Source organism: Vombatus ursinus, unplaced genomic scaffold (assembly GCF_900497805.2).
Source record: "Vombatus ursinus unplaced genomic scaffold, bare-nosed wombat genome assembly UNPS02014801.1, whole genome shotgun sequence".
In the NCBI taxonomy this organism is placed as follows: Eukaryota; Metazoa; Chordata; class Mammalia; order Diprotodontia; family Vombatidae; genus Vombatus; species Vombatus ursinus.
This window is the reverse complement of record NW_020954579.1, coordinates 24,611,422-24,627,437: the sequence shown is the minus strand read 5'-3', so window position 1 is coordinate 24,627,437 and position 16,016 is coordinate 24,611,422. Positions and strand designations below refer to the sequence as shown.

Below are 16,016 nucleotides of genomic sequence, written 5' to 3'. Positions count from 1 at the left end.
CCATCATGAGTCTTTTGGAGTTGTCTTAGAGCCTTTAAGTTCTTGTTTCTTGATCAAGACTTCCTAATCTTTAACAATTCTGAGTTCTTTATTCCCCCCTAGCCATTTCATTTATTTCTACATGAATTAATAGAAGTGAATAATTGTCATGTAGTTTAACAGATCCTGGGAGATTATCTTTCATATCTTAGGTGCTTTAGAAAGATTGTCGATCTTTGTTGTTGATATGACATCAGTTCCCCTTAGCTGGGAGTCACAAACTAACATTACTTTTCCTATAGTTCTTATAGTTGAGTGAGCTTTCACTTGACAACAGCTACTCATCTATAGCATCATTCTTTGGGAGTCAAAGAGTTGCTTTCTTTTCAGAATATTCCATTTAGAAAGATACCATGTTTGAAATAAGTTCTAAAGAAAAAGGCTTTAAAAAATTTTTTTTTAATTTTAGACTTTTATTGTATTGCATTAAGGAACAGTAGGGTAGTAACATAATGTTCTCTCTAATTTTCTGTTCTGAACATTTAAGGTATAACTTGCAAGTCCTTAAGAATATCTTTTATCACTAGATTGTAACAATAATTAGAATACCTAATTTCTTACTAAGTGACTGCTACAAATGAAAACATTTAAAATAACTTTAAATACATTCCAAGATAATTTAGTCTATCTTAATAGATTCACTTATGCTTAAGAATTAAATTGTATATGAATTTTATGGAACTATTATGGGAAATTCCAAGCTCATGCGATATATAGATATATAAGATATATATCTTAATATTCAAATATTAAGAAAAAAATCCCACCATCCTTATGTCTGCAAATATATCCATGTAATCTTCTGCATGATATATGAAGAAACCTATGAGGCTTCCCACAAGGTCACATTTACAAAGTTTTCTGTCCTTCAAAAGCACTTGATCTCTACAGCTAGTTTATAATCAGTCAGTGTTTCAGTAAAACCAAAATAAGCTACTACGAGCGCATGTAAACAAAAACTTCCGATAGACTAAAGACAGTCAGTAATTAATACAATTATTCGGAAAATTATGGCTGTTCCTAGAGAGAACAAGTTCAAGCCTGTCAATACCAGAGGTAATAATTTTAAACTAATTTATATGTAATTCCATTTAATTTCTTGGTCTAAGCATAACATTTGAAAACAGTCTTTCTGCAAATCAAAAATGGAAATATTTTAAAAATAAGTAGTCTTTTTTTATAAGTAACTGATCGTATTCCATAAGCTAATCTTGGAAACAGGTTCTTGTTGGATAGAATCCTTTCACTTTGTGGCATTTGCATGCACTTAACTGGACTGAGTCTGTTGTATATCATCTTAATAGCTCACCAAAACATAAATCATGCCATATACGTAGTAAAAAAAAATCACAGTAGGTAAAAGGCTAATTTGCACCATCCTGCTTTCCGACAGTATGACAGTATCTGCATTCATGATGGTTGTAGGATCATAGAGTCCTGGTCCATCCATCACTGGTCTACCCATATGCCTCCAAATATGATATGCCGTGAGTGGCACATTGAGACCCAGTGTAAGCCACACAGCTGCACAGAGAAACATGTCACAGAAGAAAGTGTGGATGAGATATTCTGGAAGCACAAGAGGATTGAATGTATTACATTGGTTTAAAGGATTCTTATAATCATTCTTCAGTTCATTAAATGCTATAATGTGTCAGATGGCAAAGAAGAGCTTGGCAGTGAGCAGCAGTGCCAGCATATAGCAGAAGGCAGCAAACCTGAAGGCCATGGCCCACTGGAAGTAAAAGGCTTTAGGTGAAAAGTATGGGGGGAAAGAAAACTCTCTGCATATATCCACAAATCTAGGTAACAGAGAGAGTAGCTACAATGTAGGAAGAAGAATTGAGACAGCTAGAAGTTTATAGAAGAGAAAAATCCATGGCCTTAGGTGCCCAAAGCAAGAGGAATTAAAGGTCCTCATGCAAAGAGTCCTGTTGGTAGAATGAAACCCATGACTGGAATGTGGCTCTGGATACTTTATTCTGAAGAAACAGAATAGGAAAAGGAGGGAAGAGGTAGCATTGTATATACTGGCCGCACGCCGACCTTCTGCCGGCCGTACGCCGGTACCCGCTCCTCCTATAAGAAGCACACTACCAGAGTCTTACTCACACTCGAGTCTTCGGTCCTCTGCCGGATAACCACACAGAGATGAGCCATCGGGAGGTGCCAACACCAGAGCTTTATTCAGAGGCCATCATAGCAAGCCCAAGCAGCAAGGCCAGAGCAACAGGGCAGGAGCCAGGAGAGAGCGCGCGCGTGATCTGACGACGCTCGTTCTAAGTACCTACCTAGCCCCTCCTCCCCAGCCCGCTTACTAGCCAATGATTGTAGGGTCAGATACCGGAAGGGGCTGTCTGAGTTTAGCACACCAAGGGGGAGGGAGTGACATAGGAGGCTAGGACCGGATACAGGGAGCAGGCATCTGGGATTGGTGCATAGACAAGAGTACGTGACCTAGGAAGTCAGACTCAGGCACTGGAAGGAGGGGTCTGGGTCAGTGCTGCACAAAGGGACTCAGGAAGGTCACAAGAGGCGTCTGGGGACGACGTTGCATATAGGGAGGGGACTAAGCAAAGGGAACTCAGTCCTCTGCCGTCCCACTCCCATGTGGCACTGCCCCTTGCCTCAGGAGCTCAAGCTCCGGCTACTTCCTTGTACCCAGCTTATCTCACATAGCACTGCCCATTGCCTCAGGGCTTCTCCGTATCCAGCCCATCCCAGTTCACCACGACTCTGCCTACCACAGCCCCTGCCTCGACTTCCAAAATACCCAGATTCTACCCTACTCTTGCCACAGCGCCCAACCTGGTAGCTGCCAACATCAGACAGTCCCTCACAATTGTATACTGTGATGATGATGGAAATCTTGTGGGTAATTGAGTACTGTCTTCTAGAGTTTGTGACAGAGAAGGAATGGAAAGCCTGGGAATGTGCAACCTAGATTTTAGAAGAAATTTCAGCAGATTCGGAGTAAGAATAAGTAAGATCCAGTAGACTAAAAATTTATGAGGAAATCAGCTCAGAAGGAATTGGGAAACTTGGGTAAAATTCTGAAGATGAAAGTGGAGTTGTTTGAAGAGAGCAGTATAGATGCACAGGGAACTTAGCAACCAAGTTTTAAAAATATTTGTACGGAAGATAGAAGCAAGGGTGCAGGTAATTAACAGATGAGCACTGTATGTTCCTATTAGAGTAGGGTCAGTATTAGTAAAGTTCAGAATGAGTTTTGTCTGGTGATTGATGTTCTGGCCACAAAGTTTTGTTTTTTGTTTGTTTTGTTTTTTGGGTTTTTTGTTTTTATTTTGTTTTGGTAAAGCTGTTTGGGATTCCTTAATTGGTAAATGGTCAAAATATACAAACAGGCTATTTTCAAGGGAAGAAATTCCAGGCTATCTTTTGCCAATTGGGCAAAAATGCTCCCAAATAACTAATAATTAGGGAAATGCAAATTGAAGTAAATCTGCAGTTCCTTTTCACATCCATCAGATTGGCAAAGTTGCTTGGAAAAAAAAAAGAAAAATGACAAGTTGTGGAGGAGCTGGGAAAACAGGCACATTGATGCACTGTTGGAGTTGTGAGTTGGTCTTGCCATTCTGAAAAGCAATTTGGAGCTATGCTCAGAAAGTTACTTAATTATGCATACTTTTGACCCAGCAATACTTACAAGTAGGTCTTATACTCCAAGGAGATCAAAGAAAGAGAGAAAGATCTTATATGTACAGAAATATTTATAGCAGCTCCTTTTGTTGTCAAGGAACTGGAAACCAAGGGAGTGCCCGTCATTTGAGGAACAACTAAACAAATTATGGTATATGTAGGGTAATGGAATATTATTGTGTAGTAGGAAAGGGAAGATATAGTTTCAGATAAACTTCAGAAGAATTGTATGGACTGATGTTGAGTGAAATGAAACAAAACCAGGAGGACAATTTATATTATTATGTTAACATTGTAAAAATCAAGCAGTTTGGGAAGATTGAAGAACTCTGATCAACTCATTGATCAGTCATGATTCCACAGGATGATGAAAAATACTACCCACCTCCTGACAGGTGATAAACAATCTGCTTACGCAGATTGAGGCACACATTTTTGGATTTGCCCAACATGGGAATTTGTTTTGCTTGACTATACTTGTTATAAGGGTTTGTTTTTGTTTGAGATTAGGGGGAGTGGGAGGGGGAGAAGTCCTTGATAATTGGGGGAAAAAACTGAAAATTTGGATAAAGAAAATCAGTAAAATCCCCCCCCCCCAAAAAAAAAGCCTGTGTGGGCAAAGAAGAGTATCAAAGAAGTCTTAGGACCACATTTTTGGGTAGATAGGATGCTGTTAACTGACAGCAGAGAAAAGGCAGAGTTTCTTAGTTTGTTTTTGCTTGTTTTTGTTTTCGTTTTTGCCAAGGAGAATGGCCTTTGCACTGGAAATAACAGTGAGGACTTCCATATTGTTGATACTCAAAAAATAAGTAAGGATATAGAGATTTTCTGGTCATACTTGATAAGTCAGATCACTTGCCTCAAATGAGATACATCCTTGGGTAACGAAGGAATTAACAGATATGAAGACTAAGGTACTGTCTGTGATACTTGAAAGATTACTAAAAGTAAGAGAGGTGTTGTGGATTAGAGAAGGGTAATGTCCCAGTTTTCAAAAATGGGAAGAAAACAGTCTGTAGGCTGTTGATCAGTGAGCTTGATTGCATTTCCTGGGAAAATTACAAAACATCATTAGAAATGGTTAGTGAACACCAAGAAAGAGAGGTGATGGTTGCTAAGAGCCAGCATGGCCTTTAAATAAATAGGCCATGTGAGACTTAACTTTATTCCCTTTTAATGAAAGGGTTAACAAATTAATGGAACAAAAGAATTCTGTAGAAACATTTTACGTAGATTTAAGCAAAGGATTTGATAAAGTATATTTTGCTATTGTGGAAAAAATGGAGGGACATGGACTATTGAAATAGACTTCTGATTGTTCTCTTTCAAATCTTTATCCTCTTCAATACTTTTACTGCATAGGCACCAAAGTCATTTTCCTAAAGATTAGGTCTGACAATGTTTCCAGTGTTTGATTCTCTATTAACTCCAGGACCAAATATATAAAGTTCTTTGTCATTTAAAAGTCTTCACAACTTCCACCCCTTCCAACCGTTCCAGACTTCTTACACTTCATTCCATCTTCACATACTATCATACAGCTCTGCTGGCCTACTTGATTGATAGACCTTACACTCAACTTTCCTTCTCCTGTACTGTCGTAGATCTGTGACTTTATAGTCATGGTCCGTCATGCCTGAATTAGTTTTCCTCTTCCCCTCTGCTTCTTAGGATCTCTGTCTTCCTTTCTGACTCAGCCCAGAAGCAGCTTCTTGCAGGAAGCCTTTCCCAGTCCCTTCAGCTACTAATTAAGTTCATCTTCCGTTTATGTCTTACATGTACAAGATAAAAACATTTGTTCTGTTTATGTCCTGTTTACATGTCTCTCAGTATAGTATAAGCTCCTTGAGGACAGGGGCTGTTTTGTCTTTCTTTGTATCTCCAGGGCTGGTGCTTCATAAATGCTGATTTGACTGACTTACTGATTAGTTGATGCTAGGTGGCTCAGTGGGTAGAGCTCGAGGCCTGTGGTCAGGGAGACCTGAGTTCAAATCCGACCTCAAACTCCCTAGCTGTGTGACCCTAGGCAAGTTACTAACCCCTGTTTGCTTTAATTCACTGGATAAGGAAATACCAAACCACTTATCTTTGCCAAGAAAACCTCATATGGGGTCACAAAGAGTGGGACACAACTAAACAATAACAAAGACAATGATCTCCAAAGTAGGGACTTTGTACTCCTAGTTGGACATGACATGACTGAAAAGTATGTGATCAGCTAATCAGAGAGTGAGGAAATGAGTCTCATCCCACATTTTTCTCTAATAGTCAAATATGGAATTGTCTCCAACACAACTATATCACCCCCCCTTCACCTATTATTGTTCAGCATTCCCTTATTTCTCACTTTCCCATTGCTGGCCTTCCCTGGCAACTCTAGGAATTGACTCCTCAGGGTAGTTATAATCCAGTCTCAGCCCTGGTACTCATAGCATCTACCCAGGAATAACTCCCTTCCCCCCAAATACTTTGCTTCCCAGATAATCTCTGGCTCATACCACTCTGCAACCTGGCTATATACTCCGTGGTACTGGCTAGTGACTGAGAACCCTGTGTTCCTCCTCAGCTATTCCCCTTTATTTTTGGTGGGGCAGAATAAGTTTCACAGGATGAACGGGCATGACTGTTATGATGTCACAAATCTAATTACATTATCTTTTCCCTCATATCCATACTTTTTTAGAAATTCCCTATTTCTGCAGAGGACCCCACCAGTCCTTTTGGTCTCCTCGGTTCTCAGCCTTGTTCAACTTCAAAACAAGGTCATTCTTGACATGTCATTGTTCTTCAATGCATATATTAGTTGACAAACGTCATTGTTTCTTCATCTACAATATCTCTCACATCCATCCTTTTGTCTCCACTCAAACAGCCACCACTATAGTTCAGTCCTTCATCACTTTTTACCTAGATTCTTTTTAGCCCCCTAATTGGTCTTCCTGACTTAAAATCTCTCCTTATTCTAAGTCATCTTCTATGTAGCTACCAAAGTAATATTCCTAAAGCACAGGTTTGATTAAGTCATTCCTCTATCCAATAAACTCTAATTTTTCCCTATTGTGATGGGGATAATGTATTAATCTTTATCTCATCCTTTAAAATGTATTTTTGTGTAAGTTTTATAACATATAATTATCAGTATGATATTATATTATGTAAATTTATAAATAAATATACATATGTGAGGGGGACATATGCTTAAAATTTTTCTTACCGGACTAGATGGTAACAGTTGGATGGATTCGTAACTGGTTAAATGGTCAGACTCAAAGTAGTTATTAATGGTTCCATGGTAGGTTTACATGTTTCCAATGGAGTGTCCTAGGCTTGACCTAGGAAATTAAAGGCCTCGATGGTATGCTCATCAAACTTGGAGATGATACTACACTAGAAGGGATAGCTAACACACTTAAGTAACAGAATTCCAAAAGATCTTAACCAGTTAGAGCAGTAGACTGAATGTTATAAGAATAAATGTAAAGTCTTACACATGAGTTCAGAAAATCAACTTAATAGTTGCAGGGTGAGGGAAGCATAGTTAGACAATTGATCCATAAAAGATGTGAGGACTTTTTCCAATTGCATCTGATTCTTTGTGACCCCACTTGGGGTTTTGTTAGCAAACATGCTAGAGTGGTTTGCCTTTTCCTTCTCCAGCTTGTTTTACAGATGAGGAAACAAAGGCAAACGGGGTTAAGTGACTTGCCCAGGGCCATGTAACTATTAAGTATTTGAGGCCAAAATTGAACTCAGCAAGATCAGTTCCTGACTCTAGGCCTGCCACCCTATCCACTTAACCACCTTGAAGACTTTAGTGGATTACAGATTTTTTTTTTTGATGAGGCAGTCGGATTAAGTGACTTGCGCAGGGTCATACAGCTAGTGAGTGTTATGTGTCTGAGGCTGGATTTGAACTCAGGTCCTCCTGACTCCAAGACTGGAGCTGTATCCACTGTGCCACCTAGATACTCTGTGGATTACAAATTCAATAATAGCAGTGTGATGTATTGACAAAAACAAAAACACAAATGTGGTCTTGAACTGCATTAAGAGAAAAAGTAATTTCCAAAAATAAGATGGGCATGGTTCCATTGTACCGTGACCTTGTCACACCATATCAGGAATTTTGTATGCAGTTCTGGGCACTGAAGATTAGGAATGTCATTGATAAAGTAGAGAGCTTCCTGAGGAAGGGAAACAGGATAGTGAGGGGTCTGGACACTTTGTCATGTGAGGATAGATTAAAGGAACTAGTCATGTTTAGCCTGAAGAAGAAGAAATTCAGTAGAGGACTTCATAGTTTTTTTTTTGTTTGTTTGTTTGTTTTAGTATTTGGAGTATTTGTATTTATAATTTGTATTTTGTAAAATTGTATAAAATTTGTATTTATAAAATTGTATTTTAGTATTTGTAGTATTTTTGTCTTTGTATCTCATACTTCTAACACAGTGCCTGGAACACAGTAAGTGCTTAATAAATGGTTCTTGATTGGTACCTGAATTGAGCCTTGAAGAAAGCTAGAATTTTAAGAGTTAGGAATGAGAGAGGAGTGGGTTTGGAGCATTGGGAAGGGAGACATGAGATAAATATCGGATACAAGGACCATTAAGTAGACCAGTTTGGATGGATAGGAGCGTGTGAAGGAAAGTAATATACAATAAACTGGAAAGGTGGTGGGGCTGAAGCCAGATTGTGAAGAGTTTTAAATGTCAAATGAGTTTATATTTTATCCTGAAATTTTTTGAGCAGGGGAGTGACAGTCAAACTTGTGCTTTGTTATCAATATGATAGTTGTATGAAAGATGTATTAGACACAGGAGAGACTTGAGGCAGGGAAATTAAAGAGGCTATTGTAGTAATTCAAGTGGGAAATGATTCAGGGCCTTTACTGGAGTGGTCATGGTGTGAGAGAATGAAGAGTGTGATTGATATTCAAATATCTACTTTACTGGAGAAACTATTCAACATTTAAAACTATACAGTTTACCATAAGGATTAAGGCACAATCACATAATTTAATTCCTGAAAATGGACCTAACTAAATATAGGTATTACTATATTAACCTCTTTGTGAATGTTTCTAACTATCCTACCTCCCTCAAAAGGTTGTTCTCAAGATCAAAAGAGACAGAAGGGGAAAGGGGGGAGCCAGTACTATAAAATGAAAGGCATTATCAGAAATGTTGTTTTCTGCAGTTCAAGCAAATAGATTTTCTTGAAGAAATCCTATGTAATAGATGTATTCATAAACCACTGTCCACATAGCAAACCCTTTATATAAATTGTTAAGCTTTTAGTAATGTCTTTATGTGCTTAGTATCTATATTTGAATACCTACACAGTATTAAAGAGCTGTGGGGGTACTTAGAGGATTATAGGGTCAAAGATTAAGAAGCTATGTAGTCTAACATTCTCATTTTACAAATGAGGAAACTAAGGCCCAGAGATGCAAAATGAAGTGTTCAGGCTCACATAGGTAATAGTGCTAGAGGTGGGACCTGAACCAAGTTTCTCTAATACCAAATCTAGTGTTTTTTTCCCACTGTACTATGATACCTAACATCAGAATTCTACTCTGATGTTTCATCAAGGCATGGAGGCGGCTGCAGGATTCTCAAGAACTACATCTGTGGAGTACAAACTCTAATATGTCCTGAACCAACCTAAAATGGCTTTATGGATAAACCTGGAAACATCCCCGGAATGTGAGACATCAGATGATGAAGCAGCAATATGGTGCAATGAATAGAGTGTGGGACCTGAATTCAAATTCAGCACATACTAGCTGTGTGATCCTAGGCAAGTCTTTTAGACTTTTAACTTCTGTCTGGCTCAGTCTCCACATCTATAAAATAGGGAAAATAATACTCAGGGTTGCTGTGAGAATAAAATGAGATTAATATTTGTAAAGTGTTTTGTAGACTTTAAGCTAGCTATTACTATTATTATTATCCATAACAACTCCTAATATTGTTTATTAAAGTGTGCTAATATTGAAACCTGCCTTACACCAAAGAAATTCATGGTTTCTGAAGTGTGAATCTCTCTCCTTCTTTCTCCTTCCTTTTTCCCTTTTAGTTTTAAGTAGGCTTACGCCAAGCTGGAAAAGCTTCTAGTACTGACCCAGAAACAAGTGTGTATGATGACAAGAATGTAAAGGAAAACAACCCAAAAAGATATCAGAACTTAGATCAATGTGATGACCAATTTTGACTCAAGCAGAGTCCCCCTCCCTTTCTTCTCCCCTCTTCAAGACAGCATGCAATCTGATGTAGGGTGTATTTATACATTCATATTAAGCATGTTTTCCCATTACTCATGATGTAAAGAAGAATTAGAACTAATGGGAGGAACCACAAGAATGAAGCAGTAAAATAAAACAACAAAGGAAAAGGAGAGCAAATAGTATGCTTCCATTTGCATTCAGACTCCATAGATGTTCTTTCTCTGGATGTGGATAGCATTTTCCATCATGAATCTTTTGGAGTTGTCTTAGATCTTGCATTGCTGAGAAGAGCCAAGTCTATCAAAGTTAGTCATCACACAACTTGACTGTTACTGTGTACAGTGTTTTCCTGGTTCTGCTCATTTCACTTAACATCAGTTCATATAAGTCTTTCCAGGTTTTTCTAAAGTCCACCTGCTCATCATTTCTTATGGCACAATAGTATTCCATTACATTCATATACCACAACTTGTTCAGCCATTCCCCATTTGATGGGCATCCCCTCAATTTCCAATTCGTGACCACCACAAAAAGAGCTCCTATAAATATTTTTGTACATGTGGGTCCTTTTCTCATTTTTATGATCTCTTTGGGATACAGCCCTAGAAGTAGTATTGCTGGGTCAAAGGGTATTGTTGCTTTTATTTTAAAAATGAAGACAAAAGCCTGCAAACTGCAAAAGTTATGGTTTAAAAATATCTAGAAAGGGAACCCATCTTCAATTAAGTTAGTGACATGATAGATTGTAGATAGAAGCAGATTTCTGTCTCTCCCAAATAAAATTCAGCAAATTTCTGAAAAGGACCCAGCCAGTGTTAAAGAAAAGGAGGAGGAGGCAGGTGAGGAGGGAGGGACAAATAAGCTCCATCCAGTCCAGAACTGCACAAATAGGCAGTAGTTAGTGGAAAGGTTGCACCAAGGAAGGCAGTTTGAGCCCAGCTGAATATAGAAACTTTGAAATGCAAACAAAGGAGTCAAGACAAACTGAGGAAAGTAAATAAATATATTTGAACTGGAAAGATTTAAACAATGATTCTGATTAGAGGGAATAGACAAGTGTCTCTTCAGAATCCTACTGTTTTCAAGAGTCACAGAAAGAGTTACATAAGACAAATTTAAGGCTTGAGTGAGAGTTTGTTGTGTTTTGTTGTTTTTTTTTTATTTGAGAGAAAAGATAAAGAAGAAAAGGAATGCACTATGGAAGAAATAAAGAAGAGAGAGGAACTTATTTTGCATAAATGGGGTTGTGCTAGAAAAAGATTATACAAATGGAGAAAAAGGGTTAGGAGAGCAGGAATCTAATGTCTTAAAACTGAATCACATAGGGGCAGGTAGGTGGCGCAGTGGATAGAGCACCGGCCCTGAAGTCAGGAGTACCTGAGTTCAAATCCGGCCTCAGACCAAACACTTGACACTTACTAGCTGTGTGACCCTGGGCAAGTCACTTAATCCTAATTGCCTAAAAAACAAAACAAAACAAAAAACCTGAATCACATGAAGGAAGATTAACCAAATATACACAGAGACAGAGTTTTGGGTAAAAATATATTAAATTCAGCAAGGAAATACTCAGGGATATGATAAGTGAAGAGAGGGTAGTGTTCAAGAGGGAACGGTTGCAGGAAAAGTAAACTTTACCTTTCGAGGATTGATAGGAAAGGGAGGATTTTAAAAACATAAAAAATGTAAGAAATAGTGATGGGAGTTTTGGCTTGTTAAAGAGAAATGAGGCAGAAGAGGAGGAACATACCACTTACATTATAGATTAATGCTGATCAGATTCCTTTTCATCCTCTACCCCATTCTCTTTAAAAGGGGGAATATGAAGAAAAGAGAACAATTTATATCGATGGAGAAAAATGCAAAAATTAGCGATTTTGACAGTGAATGAAAGCATGGAGCTATACCAAATCACCCGATAAAAACAGTAGAGCGTGTGAGGAAAATGGGGTTAGGGCACAATTCAAAAATTTGTCAATGATAAATTTTTAACAATAGGAACCTGTTAAAAAAAGCACAGCTTTATACATATTAAATGATTAAGAAATACATGAATATTACAATAAATAGTGGCCAATCTAGGCCTGAGGCTGCTGTCAGCCTGTATGTACTCAGGCTATAGTGCCTCCAAAACTCTGGGCCTAAAGACCTTAAGGGCAGGAAGGATGGGGGTGGGGGAAGAGGAGGGAGCAGGGAAGGTTCTTACCATCTTTCCCCCCATCATAACTTCTGCTGTGCACCAAAAGATATACAATAAATATATAACTTTGACAGAAACCTGAAGTTTGCTTATAAAGTGGATATCCATTGGAAAGGTTTTGAGTTATGGTGAAATGGTACAGTTTCTTCTTGATATTTTGAAAGTCTTGCGCAGAAACAAACCCAAATTTGAGTTATGCTTAGAATGTTTCCTAATATTTCAGTCATGTTGGAACAAATTTGAACAAATTCTCATTTTTGAAACACACATTATAACAGAACTATCTATGTTATGTTTTTGTTGAATTCAGAAAAATAAGGGTAGGACTAATGATCTCAAAGTAAGGGTAAAAATAGGATATGCTTTTAAAAATATAGACAGAGAAACTACATTATGCTTTAATAATAATGGCTTACATTTATATAGCACTCCAGACACTGTGTAATTTTATAATAACATAGTATTGTTGTAATTATATAATGTAGTAACTTCAAGTTAAAGTATTGTAAAAAATGAAATAGTATCAATATTCATTGTCATTACATGTAAGTATTTTAAGGAAAAGTTAGTTGAATTACCGAAACAGATAATAAAATTCAAATAGTTGGGGAACTCAAAGTGCTTCTTTCAGACCTAAGTAAATCTAACTGAAATATAAATAAGTAAATAAGAATTTAAGGACCTGAGTATAATTTTAGAAATACTAGATTTGATAAAGCTGTAGTGATTCTTGAAAATATAAATGTGTGTGTGTATCGTAGATGTTTATGGCACCTTTGCAAAAATTGACCATATACTAGGGCATAAAAAAGCTTCATAAATCAGAAAACCAAATTTTTTTATTTAGAAACATCCTTTACTGTAGGCACTTTGATCCTCTATAACATGTGGGTCATAGAACAAAAATAAACAATGGGTAATGTCATTTTAAAATGACAAAAATAAGACAACATACCAAAACTTTTAGGATGTAGTCTTCTTGGAGGAAAATTTATGTCTCTAAAATCTTTCAACACAAGACCAAACAAACAAGTCAGTGAATTTGATTCAATTCAATAATACAAATAAAAATTTTAAAAGTTACCCTATCAAACCCCCATCCAAGCAGAAAAACAAATTTTTTAAATGAACAAAACCATTAAAATGATAAATAGGCTGCTGGGTTTTGTTTTTAATAATAAATGAGCCATTAGCTAATTAATTCAAAATCAGCTGCCTCAGCAACTAAATCACAGTGGATAAGGCATTGGCCCAGGAATCAGGAAGACATAAGTTCAAATCCTGTCTCAAGACAATAGCTTTGTGACCTTGAGCAAGTCATTTTAAACCAGTCTACCTTATTTTTTCATTTGTAAAATGGGAATAATAATAGCACCTAACTCTCAGGTTTGTTGTGAAGATAAAATGAGATAATATTTGTAAAGCATTTTGCATCCCTTAAAACACTATGTAAATGTTAGTAGTTATTCAAAAAGAGAGCAAAAACCAGATTGCCATTATAAAAAATCATAAAGAAGTCCTAAAAAATGAAGAAGAGGAAATAAAAAATTATTTTAAAGCTTTTCCCCAGTTATATGCAGTATATGCCAATAAAATTAATAAATTGAATAGATTAATATATACAAATATATAGGATACACAGATTATCAGACCAAGAAATGGAGAACTTAAATATAATTCAGTCTCAGGCAAAGAAATTAAATATACCATAAAGGATAAAACCATAGGACCAAATAGACTTATAAGAATTATAGTAAATGTTGAAAGAACAGTTGATTTTAGAATATATAAATTGTTTGCCAGAAAACCCCCAGAGAAACCGGGGATCCTTCCAAACTTCTTTGAAACAATTAAAACTGAGAAAGAAAACTACAGGCTAGATGTTCTTAACTGTTTGGTTTTTTTTTTTTCAATATGTCAAGAACTCACAGTTTGGAAGAGCCTATGGTCTCTTTTTCAGAAGAATGTTCTAAGTGCATAAAATGGAATACATAGGATTACAGTTGCTCTCGCAGGTAGCTGATTTTGAATCAGATTAGCTAATGGTTCATTTATTATTAAAAGCAAAACCCCACTCCTGATTTATCTTCTTAATAGCTTTGTTGTTTTCAGTTTTATCTCTTTCAAGTTTTATTTTTCTGTTTAGTTGGGGGTTTGATGGGATTGCTTTATAAATTTTTAGTTATATTATTGTAGTTAGTCAAATTGACTTCTTTGTTCAGTCTTTTGTTTTTAGAGCAATGATTATATTGAAATAAATTTTTTCCTCCTCTATCCAAATTCATGAACTTCTCAGGTGCATCTACAGATCCCTGGTTAAGAACTGCTATAGATCAATATTTCTAATGAATATTGACATAAAATATTGAATAAAATGTTATCAAAGAAGCCACAACAAAATATGTAAAAACTCATATGCTGTGCTCATATGCTGTGGCTGGATTTATACCAGAAATTCAAAGTTGGTTAAGTATTAAGGGAAATTATGAATGTAATGGACTTTAATAACAAAAAACAAAATCATCAGTAGATGCAGAAAAAGCTTTTTTTTTTGACAAGATACAATAATACTCCTTTAAAAAAATAAGAATAAAGGAACCATTCCTTAAGATGATAAATATTTATCTAAAACTAAGAACTAGCATTATTTGCAATGGAAAAACATTAGAGGGCATTCTAGCAAGACCAAGATGTAAGATATTTATAATATTACCACTATTATTTGATATAGTTCTAGAAATGCTAGCTACAGCAGTAAGACAGGAACAAAAAATTGAGGAATTCCTTCTTGCATGTGCAAGGAGAAAGCAAAACATTATCTTTTACTGATATATTAGTTTTCTAAGAGAACTATAGAATCAGTTAAACTTATTTTCTCTGTCAGTCTCTCATGCTTACCTAGAATGCTTTCCTGCCTCATCTCTATCTCTTAACTCTTGAAGTCCCTACCTTCTACAATAAGCCTCTTCCCCTCTTTTAATTATTTTCTATTTATCGTGCATATAACTCATCTGTGCATTTGTGTTTACTTATTGTCTCCTCCGTGAGATTGTAAGCTTCTCTAGGGCAGACAGGAACTGTCTTTTGCATTTCTTTGGATCCCCAGTGCTTAGGACATTGCCTGATACATAGTAGCCATTTAATAAAGGCTTAGTGAGTGACTAAGCTCCAGATACAGACAATATTTTTAAACCAGGAAAGGAGGCCAAACCAGAAATAATGTGGATAATTTATTTATGTTGAAAAGTATTACCACAAACAAAAGCAATAGTTAGAACTGGAAGGGAAACAACTCAGAAAAAAATCTTCACAATAAATTTCTCTGATAAAGATCTGATCCAGAACAGATAGGCAATTGATATGTAGTATGTGTGTGTATGTAGGTGCATTTGTATATATGTATATATGTTTTATATATATATGAAGAAAGATAATGAGCAGCCATATTTAGAAATGCTCTAAATAGTATCAATACACATTAAAAACAGTTACTGTTTTTAAAATTCATTTCTATTTTCAATTCTTATTTATCTTCCCTTCCACCACCCATTGGAATGGCAAGAAAAATAATCCATTACAAATATGTTATGTAAAATGAATTCATTAATGATGTCCAGAAAAGAAAAAGAAGAAACTATGTTTCATTCTGCAATCCGCGTCCATTACGTCTCTCTGGAAGTAGATAGCATGTTTTACCATGAACCCTTTGAAACTGTGGTTAGTCATCATGTTTGTCAGAATTATTAAGTCTTTCAGAGTTGATTAGCTTTACAATGTTGCTGTTCTGCTTACTTCACTTTGCATTGGTTCATACAAGCCCACGTTTTTCTGAAACCCTCCCCTTCATCATTTCTTACAGCATAATAGTGTTCCATCACATTCATATACCAT

The 16,016-nt window shown here is 36.4% G+C and overlaps 1 protein-coding gene and 1 pseudogene across 1 annotated transcript in view; one reads left to right on the top strand and one right to left on the bottom strand.

Annotated features, from left to right (window-relative positions):
* Nucleotides 1-16,016, top strand: part of GNA13 (G protein subunit alpha 13) — a 60,052-nt gene that overhangs the window by 31,473 nt on the left and 12,563 nt on the right. The gene's annotated exons all lie outside the window — the stretch shown is intronic.
* Nucleotides 1,220-1,768, bottom strand: LOC114050940 (annotated as a pseudogene).